General features: G+C 40.3%; 1 long non-coding RNA gene across 1 annotated transcript in view; it reads right to left on the reverse strand.

The window, feature by feature from the left end:
• LOC131424627 (uncharacterized) overlaps positions 1-19601 on the reverse strand; it is a 76228-nt gene that overhangs the window by 22178 nt on the left and 34449 nt on the right. The window lies entirely within an intron of this gene.

The raw sequence follows: 19601 nt of genomic DNA on the forward strand, positions 1-19601 counted from the left end.
TGTTTTTAATCATCAAGGACATTAAGAGGGGAAGTGGTGATTTTAGGAAGCGCAATCAACAGGGTTGAGTCAGTGATTCGATTGAAAGGGGAAAGGGTATGGGAAAGAAGAACAAAACCCAGTGCCCCCATCATCAATATCAATTATCATCCTCCAGTATAGGCAGCTCCTGAACACCCACACTCAGCATTTCCGCTCTCCTTATGTAGATAGGTTGGCCCCAGGTCGGGGACTAAGCAGCGTAAGATCATTTCCCTTCTGGGTGGTGCAGAAGGGAGATGATCCTTCTCAATGGCCCTTCCCAGTAGTCATTACAGAATTGAGGGCCATCTTGAAAACTCTGTATGCAGCTTTTACTTGGCTTCCAGGGTGTTCTGCTGATACTGAGGAAAAAGAGAAGGGAAAGGAAAAGAACTGGGAGCAGGGTGAAGATGAGAGAGAAAAGAGGAAGAAAACAAAAAGAGGCAGAGAGGATTTGGATGGGAGGAGAGAAGGGGAATTGGGGTTCCCAGAGCTCCTGAGCTCCTGTGCATTTCAAGTCCTAAGTCATTCCCAATGCATCCCTCCTCCATCCTTTCCCTTGAAAATGCACAGATTCCAAAGATTTTCTTACCAGTGAACATAGGGGAATGTCAAGGATACTATTTCTCTATTTTTATGCCGATCTAACTTTTGGTTCACACTTACATAACTGGGTCAAAAGCAAAGTTGATGCCAATGTGAATTGATAAACTAGAACCCATATGAACCCTCTGTTGGAGTTAGGGGGAGATTTGAAATAATAAACAACATAATCAGAACTGGTACCATTGGAAAGGAAAGAGAAAGCCATTTAGAGTATGATGACCCTTGTTAATTAAGCCATGAAAATGTCAAATGTTCCTTAGCACAATAATACCAGGGGTTATGGTTTTGAAATGAAAAAGGTCAACTCATGCTAACAAGAAAAATATATTTCTCAGCACCATATATCAATAAATAAAATAAAATCCATTGACAACTAAAAAAATTTTTTTAATGTGTTACATTCATTAAAAAAAAGAAAAATATACTTTCTTCATATAAGATTAAACTGTATGGACATAAAAAAATCGATATTAGGCTTGGCAAGTTGGGCTGGATTCTTTGGAAAATTAATCTCTTACTCATGGGAAAACTAAACTGAACCAGAGCATCCTCAGTTCAGGAGACAGGAACTAACACCCCAAACCTGTGCAACTGACAATGACCAGACAAAGAACACATGCTATTTGCATCCAACCAAAGCCTTAGGCTTTCAATTATGTGAGACACAAGAGGTCTAAGCAAACAGGCCTGAAAGTTCTCCTGGGTGGAGGGTGTCAAATTTGCCTGATAGAAGCTAATGAAAGTGGCCAAGAAAATTCCAAAGAGGAGGCTGCCTGAAAAGCAAGAGAGAGATGGAGGACAGACAGGCAGATTAAGTTTTCACCCCTCTTCTTCCCATACTGTGCTGGGCTTGTGCAATTGACGTGGGCTTCAAGAAAGGACCATCTTGACCTCTATCACAGTTTGATGGAAGTAAGTTTCACCCGCCTTTCAGAGAAACAGGGACTGGGCACCAGGCATGCCCCTGGAGCTCAAGTATGACCTGAAGGAGACAGAACAGAGATCGGACTTGAATAAGGGAGGTGAGCAGAGGACATACGGGAAGAGGAGCTGGCTGGGGAGGAGCAAAGAGCACAGAATTGGAGGCTCCAGCAGGACCATAGGGTGAGAGGGAGCCACAGGGCTCACCTCCATCTAATCTGCCTGGTTTGGGCTTTTCCTGAAGCCTGCTCATCCTGCACTGGGTGACATGGGAAATAAGGCAAGGACCCAAGCTATTGTGGAGGAGGAATTTAAATCCCAACAAGTGGATAAAGATAATGTGAATTTTTAAAATATAAGGGATGAAATACTCCCACATTCTTTAAAAGCAAAGCAAAAAAAAAACCCTAATAATAATAATCCTATGTTTATTGCAACACCATCCACAATAGCCAAAATATGGAATGAATCAAAGTACCCATCAACTGATAAGTGTGGATAAAGAAAATGTGGTGTATATCCAAAATGGGATATTATTCAGAAAAGAATGAACTCTTGTCATATGTAGCAACATGAAAGAATCTGGAAGACATTATGTTAGGTATATTAAGCCAGACACAAAAAGGCAAATACCATGTGATCTCATTCATTTGTAGCATCAAAAACAACTGATTTCAAGGAAGTAGGAGTGGAACAGTGGTTACCAGAAGCTGGGGAGGGTAGAAGAGAGGGGAGAATAAAGATTGGTCAACAGGTAACAATATTAAAGTTGGCACAAGTTCTGGTGTCCTATTGTACCATAATGTGAGTATAGTTAACAATATTATTTTGTATATTTCACAATAACTAGAAGAGAAGATTAAGGATGTTCTCGCCACAAACAAATGATATGATAAATGTTTGAGGTTATGGATATGATAAATATTCTAATTTGATCATTTACATGCCTTACACATGAATCAAAACATCATAGTTCATAAACAGATACAATTATAATATTAAAAAAGAAAACAAACCTTAAAATATATATGTATATATATTTAAATTGTTAAGCAAATCCCAAGAGATAGGAGAAGAAAGGGAAAGGGTTTCCACTGGCCTCCAAGCCAACTGCTGACACCACATGGAGGGAAGGGGACGCACAGAGTCTGGGGCTAAGGTCACCACATCATATTTTCTCCCCCGTCCTGTAGAAATTCTGTTCTGAGATGGACTTTTAAGACTCATCCCGGGAACAACCACTATTCTAAACAATCTCTCCACTTAAAAAAAAAATGCATCACTAATCTGAAAGTTGGCTCATGTGGTAGTGAGAAGAGCTTAGAGGATTGAGCTGAATGCACACATGTCTTGTGACATAACCTGGAAGTGTTTTAAAAGTCAGTTTCATGATAGATCACCTACTTGTCATTTTCTCACCTCCATAAAAATAAATACAAGCCCAAAAGAGGGCAGTAACTTGAACTCCTTGAGTTTCTGAGTTAAAAAATGAGTTTCCTGCATAAACTATGAAAACTTCAGGAATTCTAATAGAGAATGATTATTCAGAGTTCTCTCTCTCCCTCCCTCCCTCCCCCACCCTTCTCCCTTTTTTGTTTGTTTGTTGGTTTGTTTTGTTTTTGTATTTTCCCCAGGGAAAGAAACACATGGGATTCCTCTAGGGATTAACTGAAATATAAGTAAAATATTTTACAAAACTTACATCTATGAATAATTTTTTTAAATATGTATTTTTTGAGGAAAGCATGGAAGTCGATGTTTCTGAGTGTAGCTTATCTGGAGAAGCCTGACGCTTTACAAGGTGGGGCATAAGAAAGATGGCCTCTGACTTCAGTGTGTAGGTGAAAAACGTTTGACTAACTTTTTTTCTTCCTTTTTTGACAGACTTGTTCTTAAATGTGGAAAGGTTCAGTCAGTGAGTTTGGATTACCTCACAATGAATATTCCTCAGATATAATGTTTATTTAACAAACAACTTGTGGTACCACCTATATATAATAGACTCCATGCTAGGTGCCAGGGATATAAAATGAGTAAGATCCACCTTCAAGAAACTACCATCTAATCAAGGAGTTAGACTTTTAGAAATAATTATTATTGCACGATCTTCTAGTAAAATTAAAGGTCAAAAGATGGACAATAGTGTATCAGTTGTGATGTTTGGGGATTCAAATAAGAGAATGCTGACTAAGAAAGTCTCAAATAATAAGATGTTATCTAAAAGAAGTGCAGAGAGAGAGAGATTTCAGGGTAGACTAATTCAGTGACTCAATATTATATCAAAAATCTGAATTACTTCTGTCTTTCTAACAGGCCATTCTCAGCATGTTACTTTTTTTTCTTTTTGGTAATGGGGGTTGAATCCAGGATGCTCTACCACTACATCCCCAGCCCTTTTTTATTTTATTTTATTACTTTTTTTTTAGTTGTCAATGGACCTTATTTATTTATATACAATGCTGAGAATTGAACCCAGTGCCTCACACATGCTAGGCACGTACTCTGTCACTGAGTCACAACCCCAGCCCCCCAGCCCTTTTTTATTTTATTTTCAAACAGGGTCTTGCTAAATTGCTAAGGCTGGCCTCAAACTTGCAATCTTCCTGCCTCTAGAGAAGCTGGAACTACTGACCTACTACCTTGCCTGTCCTCAGCATTTTGACTATTATCTTCATGGTTGACTCTAATTGTCACAATATTGCTGCCACAACTCCAGGCATTGCATCCTCACACAGTAGTAGGAAAATAACACTTTACTTTAATATGTATTTCCTTTAATAACAGAGAACAACTACTGCAGAAGTCTCCCAGCAGACTGCCTTTCAAGTCTCGTTGGCCATGAACGCATTTCAAACCCATGGTGAAACTCATCAATTGGAGAAGGAATTTTGATTCCCCAATTAACAAGGATGACTCACTTCTTAGAGCAAAGATGGAATCATTCCCAGGGCATTTGGCTACAGATTCTCTTATCAGGAAGGAGGCAGAAAATACAGGATCTGGGAGAGAATCACCAAGGTAAGCCACAAGTGGCCAAGAGGCCAGAGTAATCATTTTCACCTGAAGGCATTAGAAAAACATCCCAAAGTAATGAAAATGAGCACTTTCCATATGAATGCCTCCATACAAAAAAAAAAAAAACTAAATTCTTCACAGCTCAGAACCATACCTCAGAGGCAGCAAGAGCTGACTATCAAAATCCATCCTCATCTGAATTTCTTGTACCTTCAAAACTACAACTTCAGCCCTACCTCAAATTTTTTCCCTACAGAAGAGTGCAAAATTGTTTTCTTTTAAATAAAGAGATAATTATAAATGAACTTTAAGATTTTTTTAACCTTATACAAAACTCAATACCCTCTAACTGTTGACAAATGTCAACAGAGAGGTGTGGACAAAAAGGGAAAAAGCCATAATGATCTCAGAGTGGACATTTGGTGATGCCGTCTTTGACCTCTCTTTAGAGAAACGTGGGTTTCCTACAAGGGCCAAATAACCCTGGGCTCTCTGAGCCCAGCAAGTGCTAGGGAGAGCCCATCAGAAAAAAAGAAAAAAGCAAATTCACACAAAGTCCTCACGCTGTTCCACTTGAATAGAAAATGGTACAAAGATGAAACTAGAGAAGGCACACGGCAGAGCCTAGTAACCTACAGCCCTGCTAAATAGGAAATGCAGAGGCTCACCACGGGCGACTCCATAAAGCCACTCTGGATGCCATTTTGCTAATTGTGTTTGCTATGACACCAAGCACCGTTTAGCTGGTCTCCCAGAGTGTCTCCATAATGGCAATCACTTGCCAGGAGCGAGAGTGATTTTTATTTGATATCCATACAAAGCAGAAGCAAATGAATTACCATAATGAGAAGCAACATAATGATGTGGAGATGTACAAACTGCCATTGTGTTTAATAACAACAGAGCCTTCCCTTTTGAATTAAATTTGTAGAAAGATTCTTACTGAAGCATCATTGTGCTGAAACCAAGTTGTTTGGAAAACACACACACACACACACACACACTCCAAAGTATTTCAAGCCTGTGATTACTGGAAAGGTTGTTAGGAGAATTTTTTTTTTCTTCCATTTTTATTCTCAGCAAAATCGACTTAGTTGTAGCACTCCACAGCTGCGATTTGTGAAGTAAATGGCAAAGCTAAATGTGCCGAAACTCAACATGTTCCCTGAGCAACAAAGGGATAGAAGGCAAATGTTACAGTATTATTGACAACACTGGTAATGCTTGTATAAGCATCTGCTTCATAAAGGGGAAAAAAACCTACATTATAAACAAAAGGAATTTCCAAACAAGGCCTGCCACCTCAAATTCTGGCTTTGATTTGAATTTTCACATCAGCGAGAGAAAATATTTCTTTTTTTTGCCTTCTCCCTCCCAGATAAAAATTCTCTGATTTGCATCCTGGAAATCTCCCCATGGTGAACTCCTCTGTGGGTTTTGGGATTTTTTTCTTTCTTTCTCTGAAATGATTTCTTGTACTTACCGGCGTTTAACTTTTCCCTACTGCTTGATTTTCACCAGCCGATGAAGAGATTCAATAAACATGGCATTATTTAAACCGTTTTTCGTGATCTTCATGAGGGTATTGTCCTGTTTTCGGTCTGTCCAATGTGTGAACAGTGTGAGGCCTTCTCCACTCACACCCCACCCTGGTCCTTTCAATGTGCCATTTATATCCCTTTGCAATCAAACACCCTGGTTTCATTAACAGAGAAACTCAGCTGTAGACCCAGAGGCCTGGATTAGATAAAGATAGACTCAGGGAAAACTGAAGTGAAAAATTATGGAACTAGAAGTCAGGAGCCCTATGTCATGGTCCACCATTACCTGTGATGGAGACACGTCAACTTCTTTGAATATATCTCAGTTTTCCCAGCAGTAAAATAGGCATAATGTCTACTCCAACTCATCAAATCATATTCCAATGTTTTATAAATTGTTAATATTATATTCATAAGAGACAACAAAATTTCCATTAGTAAGCCCAAACACCTTCAGAGAATCATGTAATTCACAGTGATCTGTATTTTTTTTTTTGTCATTTTACCATCCAACATATATTCATTGAGTTCCTATTTGGTCCAAGGCACAATCCTCAATGCTGTGGAAGTCTGTATATCATAATACCTGGAGGAAGTTAAACACCAAGCAAGAAGGAGGCGCACCCATAGAAAAAGACGGCTAGAAATGGAGTCCACCCTGTAAGTACTAAATGGGAGGCAGAAAAACTCAGGGATTAAGAGCACAGATTTTCTGGGCCTAAATCCTGTCTTTGTCACTGACTAGTCATATGATCTTGAGCAAGTGACTCAACCTCTCTATGTTTCAGTTTCCTTACCTGTAAAATGGGAGTAACAATCATCATCAATCTTAATAATAATAATAATAAACTTATAAGCTTATTGTGAGGAATAAATATGTTAATTCATCTCGAGTTCCTAGAACGGTGCTTGTGCATACATACGACACAATTAATATCAGTTGGAAATAAAGAAGACAGTCTCTACAATAATTAGAGAAAGAGAAAGCAGGAAAGAGTGGTGATCAAGAGTGGTCTGGGGTTCCTGATCTAGGGTTTGAAGTTGGGAAGCAGGGAGCCATGCCCGGGCACTCTAGAAGAGATGGAAGCTAGCTAGCCTCTGCATATCTCTCTGCAGGCAAAGGCTAGAGGGGTAAAGGGCCATACTTCAAAGCTGGCAAAGCTGCTCACATATTTTCTGACTCTTAGTAGACTAAGGTTTGTGTTTCCCTTTGAAATCATATTACCTCTTCCTCCTCCTCCTCCTCCTCCTCCTCCTCCTCCTCCTCCTTCTTCTTGTGGGGGGGGGGTGCTTTAATGACTTTATTGGTCCGACAAAGACAAATCTAAATATAGTACTATTGTAATTGTGAAGTTCTTGACAGTGAGACACTAAATTGCTTTGTACGATAACACGGAGGCCATTGCAGCAGGTTGGCATGACATTCACAGGACTATACCTGCAGATGACTAGAGAGGAAGAGACGGGGGAGAGAGGCAAGTGTGGAGAGCACAAGAAACTGGTTAAAACCAGGACCAGGTACAAACAGAGATTCTTCTGTTCTTGTCACAATCTCCAGTCCCCTTGCCTTAACCTGTGAATGGAATTCAGAAGTGAAAATAAACCTGAAACCCAGGACAGCCATTTCTGGGGTTCTGCTAAGGACATGGTGATCCCTTCCAAGTTTGGAGGGTCAGCAGGCTCTACTGGGCTTCACAGGTGTCCATCTACAACATGGCTCTCCTCCAAGTGGCTCCTCAGGTTAATTTCTTGCTCAGATTTTTGCTTTACAACTGACTTTAGAACCCAATCTCCAGGAAAGACCTGGCTCCACTCTCCACACTCTTTTTATTTGGGGTAGGATTTTTCCCCCACAGATTGTGGATATGGAAGGACAAGTGCAGACCAAGAGTGAGGAAGACTGTGGCTCCTCCTTCTTCAACCCCATCTTTTGGGAGCTCATGTCCTGCAGCCTGAACTCTGGATAGGAAAGCTTTGCTAAAGTTCTGTCTTCAGGAGAGGAGGCATTGCCCCCATCCCAGAAGGCTGCAGAAGGGAAGCTTGGGAAGAGAGACCCAGTTGGGATCCTGAGATAGACCTTGGCTTCTGGATTCTAGCAGGATTCACATGTGCCAGCCAAAGTGAAAGGGCAACAGAGTTTGTATATTGACTTCTTCTGCTATCCTTTACTTTTCAGAGTTTGGTTTTTAATCAACAGCATGATCTATGTCTTGGGCCAGATGAAAAGAGAAAAGGCCATCATTAGTGTAGCTAACACAGTACCTGTCCTCTGCAAACACAGGTTAAACAGAAGGCACTAAACATTTTCCCTGAGCAGAGCAAGGAGGGTACCTCACTCAGAGGAGACAGGGCTGGGCCCTGGAAAACAGTGTCCCTGCAGTTTCCTCTGAGCACCACCATCTCCAAGCGCACTGGTGCACCTCCCTTGCTACTTTGACCGCTCATTTTTCTAAGTGCCATTTTATTTCTGGGAAGGAAGACCAAACTGAGAGACACTAAACCCCAGACAGAATTTGACTGACAAGAGAGGACCATAGAACCTTCCCATTTTCTATTTTGCCTCCTTATCTATCCTCACACTCCCTCCAGAAAATCCATCGTTATTTCCTAACTCAGACTTTACATGTCAACAAAAAAATTAGAACTCCTTTATAAACAGTGGTCCGACTGTGCCAGACAATTGGCAAGAAGTTCTGGAGAATGCAATCTCTATTTCCTTTTTATTGCAGAACAGCATAATCCTGGAGACCATGTCATAAAGTGGATCACTGGAAAGCAAATTACATTTTCCCATAGGAACAATGTTATAATTAGAGGCTGTATTCCTGACAAAGGACTTGGCTTCACGTAAATAGTAGACATGGAAAAAAAATTTTTTTACAAAAGCAAAGATTCAAGTAACTATAAATCCTTATAATTGTTTGAAATAATAAAACTCTCTTCAAAGATTAAAAAACCAGGCAGGATTAGAGGAGCTCACATTGATTACTGTGGGACTCCAATGTACCGTAAGTGTATATTAAAATATAACAACTGTGTCATAAATTAGAACCGGAAGCTAACTTTAATGTAGTCACTACACACTTAATTAACAATGAGGAGGCACTGAGGGGCCATGGTTGAAGTGTGGCATTGGGCATTAGGAGACCCAAAGTGCAGCCCTGCCCTCGAGACAGAGAGGGCACAAGCTGGACCCACCAAGGCAGGGAAGGTGGCTGAACAGAGCATGGCTCCAAGTGGTCCTTACAACAAACAGCCCAGCTGTGAGCTGCCAATTTGGGCAAGTTAATCACTTTCTCTGAGCCTGTACTTCTTCATTCATAAAACAAAGAAGCAGCAGTGTAAAGTTTCTAAGGTCCCTTCTAACTCCAAAATTCTAAAACTGCTGTTTTTCTCAGAATTCAGAGGAGTTTGCAAGTGTGGTCAACTGTCACTTTGGAGGCAATGAATAAAGCCACGATATTTGCACCAACGTGTAGTTCCCACTCACATGCTTGGTCACGTGAATTGGTTTGACCTCTGGGACTTAGGAAGCAAGATGGATGCAGAGGCTTAACACTTGCTGGCACAATGTTCCTGGGGAAAGTGTTGGAATCCAGGCGCCATGCTATGAGGACCCCAAGCCTCATGAAGAGGCCACATGAGGCGAGCCAAGCCATTCTGGCGGCTGACACCAGCTGGACAACCAGCCTACCGCCAGCGCCAATTGCTAGTTGTGTGAAGGAGGACCTAGGACACTGTAGCCCACTTGTGTCCCCAGGTGGCAATAGCCCCAGCTGACATCCTGAAGAACAGAACCTCCCAACTGAGCTTAGTCAATCCACAGTCATGAAAGATAATAAAACAATTATTTTAATGCACTTTGTTTTGAGGTGGTACATTACATAGCAACCACTAACTAAAACCACTAGGATACAAATTAAATGGTTTTGGACTTTTGTTAAGAGTAAACTGTCCAGGAAAGACTGAATAATGTATATTTTTCACTATGTAAGTTTTACTATACTGAGAAACATTCAAATAGTCCAACTACTTTAAAATAGACTCAAAATACCATAGCAGGATTCAATAAATATTTGTAATAGATAAAGATGTTTCCTCTTCCTGAAAAATATTTTGCCTCTTTACCTTCTCTTGAGAAAGTAGAGTTGTTCAAATGCACAATCAAATAAAGGTCACAAGGAAATGATATTGCTTTTCAGTCATTCGCCCTGACACTTTGTTGACAGCTCTCAGAACATTCCCTCACTACTGATAATCCATAAAAACAATTTTCAATCAAAGTAAAGACTTTAAAATAGGAGTGTAGCAAGGTGTCTGGTAAGGCAGAACTTTACTTTTTCCTGATAAATAAACTGTTGACATTCCGAGGTAGGGAGAAGTGGGTAAATTTGTATGAGACTATGAGCTTTAAGGTAAAGTGATGTATCTTAGTCCTTTGGGGCTTTATAACAAAACACCACAAAAATGATAAACAGCAGAAATGTATTTTTTTTTCTCTCAGTTCTAGAGGCTGGGAATCTAAGATCAAGACTCCAGGTTTGACCTTTGACTGGGGGCCCATTTCCTGATTTATAGAAAACGCCTTCTTGCTCTGTCCTGGCACGGAAGAAAGGGGTGAGGCAGCTCTCGACAGCTTCTTTAATAAGGGCACCAGGATGCAGGGATGTGGTCTGATTGTGCCTCCACCAACAAACTGTGTGTTTGGAATCTTGGTCCTTGGTGTGGTGATGTTGGAAGATAGTGGAACCTTAAAGAGGTAGAACCTCATGGAAGATAATTATGTCATTGAGAAAAACTACCCTTGGCAAGAATTAATGTAATTTTCATATACTGTGCTATTTCTCAACAGAGTAGGTCATTGTAAAAGAGCAAGACTGGACTCTCCCTGGTCTCTGGCTTCCTGATTCACCATGTGATCTCTCCCTCTGGCATACATTCCCATCATGATATTATATGCCATGAAGTACTTACCAGAACAGGCACCATGCCTCAAAAACTGTGAGCTAAATAAACCTCTTTTCTTTATCCATTACCCAGCCTCAGGTGTTTTGTTATAGCAATAGAAAATGGACTCATACAGACACTAATCTCAATTATGAGGGTTCTCATTTCATGATCAAATTATCTCCCTAAAAGTCCCACCCTACCAACAAGTGGGTGGTTTGGAATTCAACAGAGGAATTTGGGAGGAGCATGGATACAAACTTTCAGACATTAACTGGATGAGACCTTCAACCCTTATCCAGGAGTTTCAAAGTTCTTGAAACCTGTCAAGGTGTCCTTGATCAAGGTTCAGTGGCAAAGACAATGAGACTGATAAAATAAAATAAGCACAAGGAATAGAAAGAGAGTAAGTCAAGGTGCCATCTCCTGTACACAGTCAGGTGGTCAAAGGAATAGTGGTTCTGGACATACCTTGTGCTCTAGGGAAGCAACTGGGTAGATGAATTTTTAAAAATTGGTCTAGTTAGATACCTGCTGAACTTTCATGTGAAATTTTTCTGGCCAGTCAAGAATATGAGATAGAGGGGGATCTTTCCTAAGGTCTGGAGGAACCAACCTAGGAGAGGGAGCTTGAGGCATCAGCCCCTTTCCTCAGACACTGTCACACTGACATCTTGGGTGTGATGAGTCAAAGGGCCTTTGGCCTCTCAGGTTTTGCTGTGCCTGCAGCTTGGTGATGCATTTACCCAGGAAGATGCAGGTTGCCAGTGGCAGTCATTAACATGCTCTCACGGTTAGGGGGTGCATCTGAGCTCCGGCTCTCGCAGCAAGTTGAACACCAAGGCTCCTGAAGATTGTCACAGAAAAGTGGAAGAATGAGTGAGATGACTTTAGTCCATTCAATCATAACCCTAAAAAGAGATGTGGTTTTATTTCAGACCTCTAAGTGAGTAAAGCAGATGTATTTTGGACACTTCAAAACACCTCTTAGAATATCTAAGTTGGGCATAAGACATAGGTGGACTTTAGTGAATGCTTCAGGCACTGTTCTAGATTTTTTAGTGTATTTTTCATTTAAGTCTCTCATATAATTATGCACTAGTATTTCAAAGGGGGAAAAATAGCTGAGGCACAAGGGAGGAATTTCATTTCCTAGGTCACCAATCAGTAAGTGGTGAAGACAGAATTCACACCCAACACGCTCTGAAGAGCTGACCACATTTCCTCCTTCCTTGACACCCCAAAGGTCTGTGCTTTGCTCTATTGTATTTCAGAGGGCACATCACTACGGAAATCCATGATGAACATGCAGGTAAGGGAGAACCATCTCTCTTTAAAGCTCTGCAGTTAGTATCTCAGCTTTTTCTGTATCTTCCATTATAAATTTAACTAATATAGTAAAAAATGTTATCACGTGAAGATAAACTGTTTTATGCACCTAACCAAATGTAGGACCCTCACTAGAATTTGTTCCATGCTAACCCACACTGTAGATGGAATTGGTGCTTTTGTACCAATGGAATTGACCCTGCTGTGTAGACAAGGCTCAGGACTCCAGCTCTCTAATTTCTCCAGTCTGGTTCATTTTGCCTAGCACACTGAAATCCAGCTCCCTACATGCTTTGGGCTCTACATGTATATTGTTATTATCAATTAGTGGCAGTATTTGCTATTGATATAGCACTTCATATTCGTAAGTCATTTCCTTTGGGTGTTTGTGCATGGCTGGTCTTTACAGCCACAGATATGTTTGCACTGACATCACCTTCCAAGGATTATTCCTATGGGTTAAATGATTTGCTTATGGCAATTGCAGAGGAACGTGTTATAGAATACATGATTAGCAATAAAGAGAAAGAAAAGACACCACAGGCTTGCTGCTTAGGGCAGTCCAGTGAAAGGCTGAGAGCCAAACAACTTGACTTTACCTGCTTCTATTTATGATCATAAAAGTGTTATTATTAACGATGCTATTTTACATTTTATAGCTCCTGTTCGGTTGGAGTGATCCCAAAGGATTTTGCAAACTCTACGTGCATGGCTTCAACATTTCACATAGGCATTGCTCTTTCTTCCCCCACAAGGAACCTCTTACTAGGGAGGCAGAAACAATGATGGTAGCGGTAGTCAACAGATGAAGGTAAATGTGGTCATTATAATTTTACCCTCAACTCTGCCCAGTGTTAAACAAGAGTCTTGTCTTGGCCCGCAGGATCCATTCCGATTTCTAGAAAGAAAAGGGGGCGGCGGGCAGCCCAGCATCTATTGGCAAAGGCTGAGTGCCTGCCTGTTTGCACCACAGGGGACAATTAGAGCAAAATGAAACTGTGACTATTAGTAAGGGAAAGGCTGAAAAGAATTCCAGCTAGAAATCTTAAGATCTGTTCCTGTTCCTTATAGTGAAATATAGATTTTAATGCCCTAAAGACACTAAAACCATAATGCCAACCCTCAGAATGTGAAACACAATAGAAGCACAGGGCAAGGTCAAAAGGATGGAATTTGGAGATGAGTAGCAGGTGGAAATAGGAAAATGGACGTGTGTCGGGTGGAAGCAGAGGAGTCTCGAGGCTAATAGTCACATTAACAAGTTGAAGCAAGCATCAAATTCCGGCGTCCCTCAGCCCCAAGCCCCAGAAGCCCAGGTACCTTGCCGAGAGCACGCTGTCCTTGGGGCCTGCTTCCCGTTTGTTATTAAGCCCAGCTCTCTGTGGACCCAGAATCTATTTCTCGAGAATCATGATCATCTGCTTGAATTAGAAGGAGATTTTTCACTTACCTGGAAATTCTAAAGGCTGTGTTCAGTACTAAATATTGCTAGGCACCAGAGGAGTTCAAGAAATATAGGTTTCCTTGTTTTCTATTCCCCTTGAAAAGATCAGTGGGTTAGATTCCACACAATTTGGTTGTGCTGCAATTTATTCCAAATCGTTTGAGTTATTTAACAAATACTTTTATGGCACTTAGCATATGCTAGATAACTATGCTCAGAACTTAACTATTTATCACCCATGTGATCGTCACAACTACTCTAAGAAATAGGTACTACTCCTGGACAGATCAGTAAATTTACAGATGAGGAAAACTGAAGCACAGAGAAATTAGATAATTTGCCTGAATTCTCACAGCTGATGAGTGGCCAAGCCAAGATTCAAATTCAGAGAGTCTGGCTTAAGTTGTTGTTTTCTCCACTGTTTTAGTCAGCTTCCTCCCTGCTGTAACTAAAACACCAATTTTAAGAAGGAAAAGTTTGTTTGGGGGCTCGCTATTTCAGAGGTCTCAATCCATAGATGGCCAGCTTCATTCCTCGGGCCCTGAGATGAGGCAGAACATCATGGAGAAAGAGTATGGCAGAGGGAAGTGGCTCAGGAAGCGATACCAGGAAGCAGAGAGAGAGAGAGAGCCCCTCTTACCATGGACAAAATATAAACCCCAAAGGCATGCCTCCAATGACCCACCTCCTCCAACAACACTCGACAGTTACCACCCAGCAAATGCCTATAGGAGAGTAATGTGCTGAACAGATGAAGGCTCTCATAACCCAATTATTCCACCTCTAAACTTTCTTGCATTGTCTCATACATAAACTTTTGGGGGACACCTCAGATATAAACCCTGTAACACCTTGCCGCAGTCTGGCTGGGCACAAATCACAAGCCACTCAAGCAGGGACAAACTTTATTTCCAAACTCCACCAGCACACTCCCCGGGAACTTTCCCGAACGCCACCCACGCGGCTCCTCCAGGAACACACCACACACCAAGGGAACTCCTACCACCGGAACTTCACCAACCAACGCGAACTCTTCAGGAATCCCCACGAGAGCTCAACCGGAACTCAACAGGAACTCCGAGAGAACTCAAAAGTCACCATCTTAATGGCTCGCTGGCGTCACCTCTCAACCACTACTTCTGGCAAAAATGCCATGCGTCATCCCGACTTGGCTGTGGCCCTCAACAACACCTGACAAGAGCAACTTAGAGGAGGAAAAGTTTATTTGCGGTTCATAGTTTCTGTTTTTTAGACAGCCAGTCCAATGTTCTGGCCCAAGGTAAGGCAGCACATCACAGGAAGGACACCTCGGAGGGAAGCTGCTCACTTCCTGGCAGCTGAAAAACAGACAGAAAGGAGGGGCTTCAGGGAAGTTGCACCCTTCCAGGGCTTTCCCCCAGTGACCCTCCCTCCAGCCATGCCACACCTGCCTCCAGCTACCACCCAGTCATTTAAAGGAGGATGCACTGATTAGGTTACAGCTCTCATTATCAGATTATTTCACCTCCGAATATTCCTGCACTAGCAGGACCTTTTGGAAGACACTGAATATCCAAACCATAACAATCACTGTGCTACCATGCCTTTCGTCTATGTGATAGATTTTGCTTGCAAACTTTGAGAGACAGTTTTCATGAGAACACCAGAAAAATATGATCAAAGCAAAGGGCAATAAAAATTTACAATTCAAGCAAAGAATAGAAGGAGCCGCTAGAAGTTGGGGGTGGGAAGAATATGGAGATGGCAGCCAAGTGTACACAAGCCTCACTTAGACATGAGGAATAACTGGATTTCTTGGGACCTGTTGCACAGTGTGGTGAATATGGTTAATAATAATGTATCATATATTTCAAAAATCACTGAGTAAATTTCAAATGTTTCCACCACAAAAAGTGATAAGTATTTGAAATGATGGATGTTAATTAATGTAATTTTTCATTGTTTTCATAAATAATCTTACTTTGTACCCCATACATAGATACAACTATAATTTGTCAATTTACGATGAAAAATAAACTTATTGTTCAGGAAAACAAATGAATATGTTTATAAATTGTTTTCATCAAAACCTTGTTTGAAACCAGTATTTTATTAACCTTAAATTCTAAGATATTTTCCTCCTAAAGGAAGGAGTCATGCATTCTGAAGTGGTGCTTCATTTCTATCTTTAACAACAGCTTTCAGGTTCCAAAATATGGGAGTGGGTGAAGGTAGGAAAGTTTGGGCTCAAAAGGAAGGAAAAAAGCAAAGTGAGATGCATGTGGTCCAAATCCTGGCTTTGCCACTTACTCTTCATATGAGTTTGAGCAAAGTTCTTAACCTTTCTGTGCCTCAGTTTCTGGATCTGTAAAAAGGGGTGATGATAGCACCGACCTCACAGGTTATTATGAGAATTGATTGAAGTAACTCATAGAAGGTATGGAGAGTGACTGGCACATCGTGAGCACTCCCAATAAGTAGGTTATTCTCTTGGGAAAGCGGGCAGGGTATATAATGAGAGTAACATAGGAGACCTAAGGGTGCTGGAGCCATCTCTCTTAGTAGTGCCCTGGGAGGTTCATATACAGTACCTATATCCATGAGGATGACAGCACGGATGGACCAGCTTGGTGATGTGACATACTATTGAGTTTCTGAAATATCCTCACCTGGCCCCAGAAAGCCAAACTCAGCCAAACCCAGGCCCTGCACGTCTTTCTGTGCACACTCAGCTTGGGGTCACACCCAAGGCAGGACTGCCACTCAGGCAGCCAATTGCCAGGGCAACTGGTGTGGTCTGCAGAAGTGGGACCTGTGTATCTGGGAGAAGTAGCCTGGACTCCAAGGGCACCACACCCAAGGTGTATTGTGCCTCTCTGGGGAGCAGTGAGTAGAGCCCAGCCTGTCACTTCTACTTTTGAATCTCTATTTGTCCTTTCCCTTTTTTTTTTTAAATTAGATAAGTGATGTGTGCTTGTTGAAAGCAAACTGAAACAATGCAGTAATAATACAGCTTCTTACCTCTTTTCTTTGTCACACTCCCCCCGAAAAAAAATAGAACCCCAGTTAGCAATTTGGAGAATTCTTTATCATTCCGGAATTTGGTATATCTTTATGTAGACATGCACACACACACACACACACACACACAGAATATTCTTCTCTTACACAAAAAGGTGGATGGGGGAAACTACATTGCTAATTTTTTTTTTGTCCCTTGTTGTCTTAAACTCCATCATGAACACCTTTCCAAGACAGAACACATAACTAATTTTTACAACCTGCATATTTTCCATTGCATACAGTTTCAAATCTTATTTTACCATGGCCCCTGTAAGAGTCATTTTGGACTTGTTGTTATTGTTGGTTGGTTTTATCTTCATTGCATTCAATGCTCCTGTGAAAATCCTTATAGAAGTGTTTCTACAAGAATGATTCCTAGTAATGTAATTGCTACATCATTATATATGTGTGTGTATAATGTTTTAATTTTATATTAATACTCAAAATTAGGAAGAATTATTTCCTGAATAAAATCTAAACCCCTGTTCTTATTGTTGTCAAAAAGGAAAAGGTGATGCATTTTTGCATTTCAATTTTGCACTCCAAAGAAAGGGTATTGATGAACACTTCTTTGTTTTAAATTTCTTATTTTTCTGTTTTTAAATAAAATTTCTTTAATTTATGCTTTGGAGAATACAATATTATGATAAAACCATGAGGGAAGCCACATTTTGTAAATTAAAGTTCAAAAGATCAAAGAAAGACAAAATAAAACACCTCCAATTTGTGTTACGTGATATTGACATGTTCAAATCTCAGCATTGGCAGCTTCATATTTCTTTGTTGTGATTCTCAGAGTTATTCTAAAAGGTCGCTTAAACCCCAGACCATACTGAATCAAAATCTCTGGGGGTGTAGTTTGTGTTACAGTTTTTAAAAGTTCCCAGATGATTCTCAAGTACAAGAACAGCTATTGCACTTGCTAATTTTATAATTTCTGAAATTTTAGAAATAAAGTGCAATTGTTCTGCAGCATATAATAAAGAAATAATAAAGAAACATTAAAGGGAAGTTGTAAATTTAGTCATTTCTAATTAATTTAGTCATAATTAATCATTATGCAAAAAAATAGAGGAAAAGGAGAAATATTGGGGAATGATGTTGGCCAAATTATTTTGTTATATTCTGTGCATGTATGAATATGTAACAACAAAACCCACCATTATGTACAAATATAATGCACCAATAAAAATATGGAGTAAATAAATGAAATAGTTATTTGTAACTTGGATAAGAGTACAGGCAGATGTATGGTTTGGGAGAAACCAAGTGATAGAATAAGCTATATTAAAGAAAAGATGGGACTCAGATAGAGCCAGGCAAGGTTAATGCACATGGTTTGAATCAACTGAAGTTTTTCAAGTCCAAAGTCATGAGAAAAAAAATTTAAACACAAGAGCTCTTCCAGCTTCAATTTTAAAGAATAGATGAGCACTGCCCAAGAAGAGGCAGATAACAAGCCTTGGTAAATGGTTATTATGGTGATAGTGAAACCACATCATAAGAGATGAAAAAAATCATAAGAGATTATCGGTATAGAAGGAGGTCAGGCCAGCAGCCAGCACCAGTTCATGTCAAAGTCAGAAATGATTCATAAAGGCATAAAAGGTACTTGTGGAACAGGGACTTACAAGGGACAATGACAGAATCAAAACCCTAGCCCTCTTCTGCATAAGGGATGGATAGGTAGGTGTCCTTTACCTTTTTCTCCCACTAGATACTTTGTGTCAAATGAAAGGTCAGTTATTTTAAAACCACAAAGAAGACTTTATACCACTGTGTGCAAGTGTAATGGAGTCTTTTTATAATAGTTAATGAACACTGCGTTTTAAGTCAGTTTGTAGCCTGTACTCTGTATCAAGCAAATCCTGGGTGATTAAACACTTAAATTTCTGTTTTCTACGCTTCAACTTCTTTGTTAAGACTTGGGTATGGTTATAAGGCTTAGAAAACTAATTTGGTAAAAATCCAACAATGGAGTCAATCACATTCGAAGAGTAGAACAGCACCTGGTGTCCTAAACTAGAAAACAACAATCAGAATAATAAAACAGACACCCTGAGTGTCAGCAGCCCTGAGCTCTGTAAGGACTGGGCTCCAAGGCCACAGAGAGGAATATGGGAGCTAATCAAAACCATTCAATCTAACTTGAAGAATGAAACCAAAGCCTGACAAAGGACTTTGTGTAATAGCAAATAAAGCAACATAAAATAGTAATATCCAACTGTGACTTCCAAGACCATCAAGACAGTGGAAGACCCTGAAAAAATACTCCTCCTTAAATTTCCTTCAAGCACGTGTGCTATGAATCAGCCTAGGAACATGACATTAGATTGTAATTTGAGTGGTAAAATTATACACACTGCTTTCCCTGGAATGGTGTTAAAAGCTTATGAGCTGTTGTGCATGTCTTAAAAAAAAACTTAAATTTACTATAATTTTTTATATAGTCTTAGAAGCAAAATGAGACTAGAGCAAGAAAAAATTGGAGGATTCCTGTATTAGGAAAAATGAGCTAGTATTTCAGAAAGCACTAAGGTTAGACTCTTTCAATGGAGAAAGTTGCCTGGAAGGATATATGTAGAAGAAAATACACAGAAAATAAAGCTACAAAGGGACCTGCTACAGAGGAAAAGAAACAAGGTGATACGTGTAGGAGGAAGAAAAGTGTCACAGAAGTGGAAAGCTTTGAAGGTAAAAACAAGGGTGACTCTCATGCACATAAAGGAGGAAAC

This window comes from Marmota monax, unplaced genomic scaffold (genome assembly GCF_021218885.2).
Source record: "Marmota monax isolate L192 unplaced genomic scaffold, Marmota_monax_Labrador192_F-V1.1 WCK01_AAM20220418_F8-fsc00037, whole genome shotgun sequence".
NCBI classification, from domain to species: Eukaryota; Metazoa; Chordata; class Mammalia; order Rodentia; family Sciuridae; genus Marmota; species Marmota monax.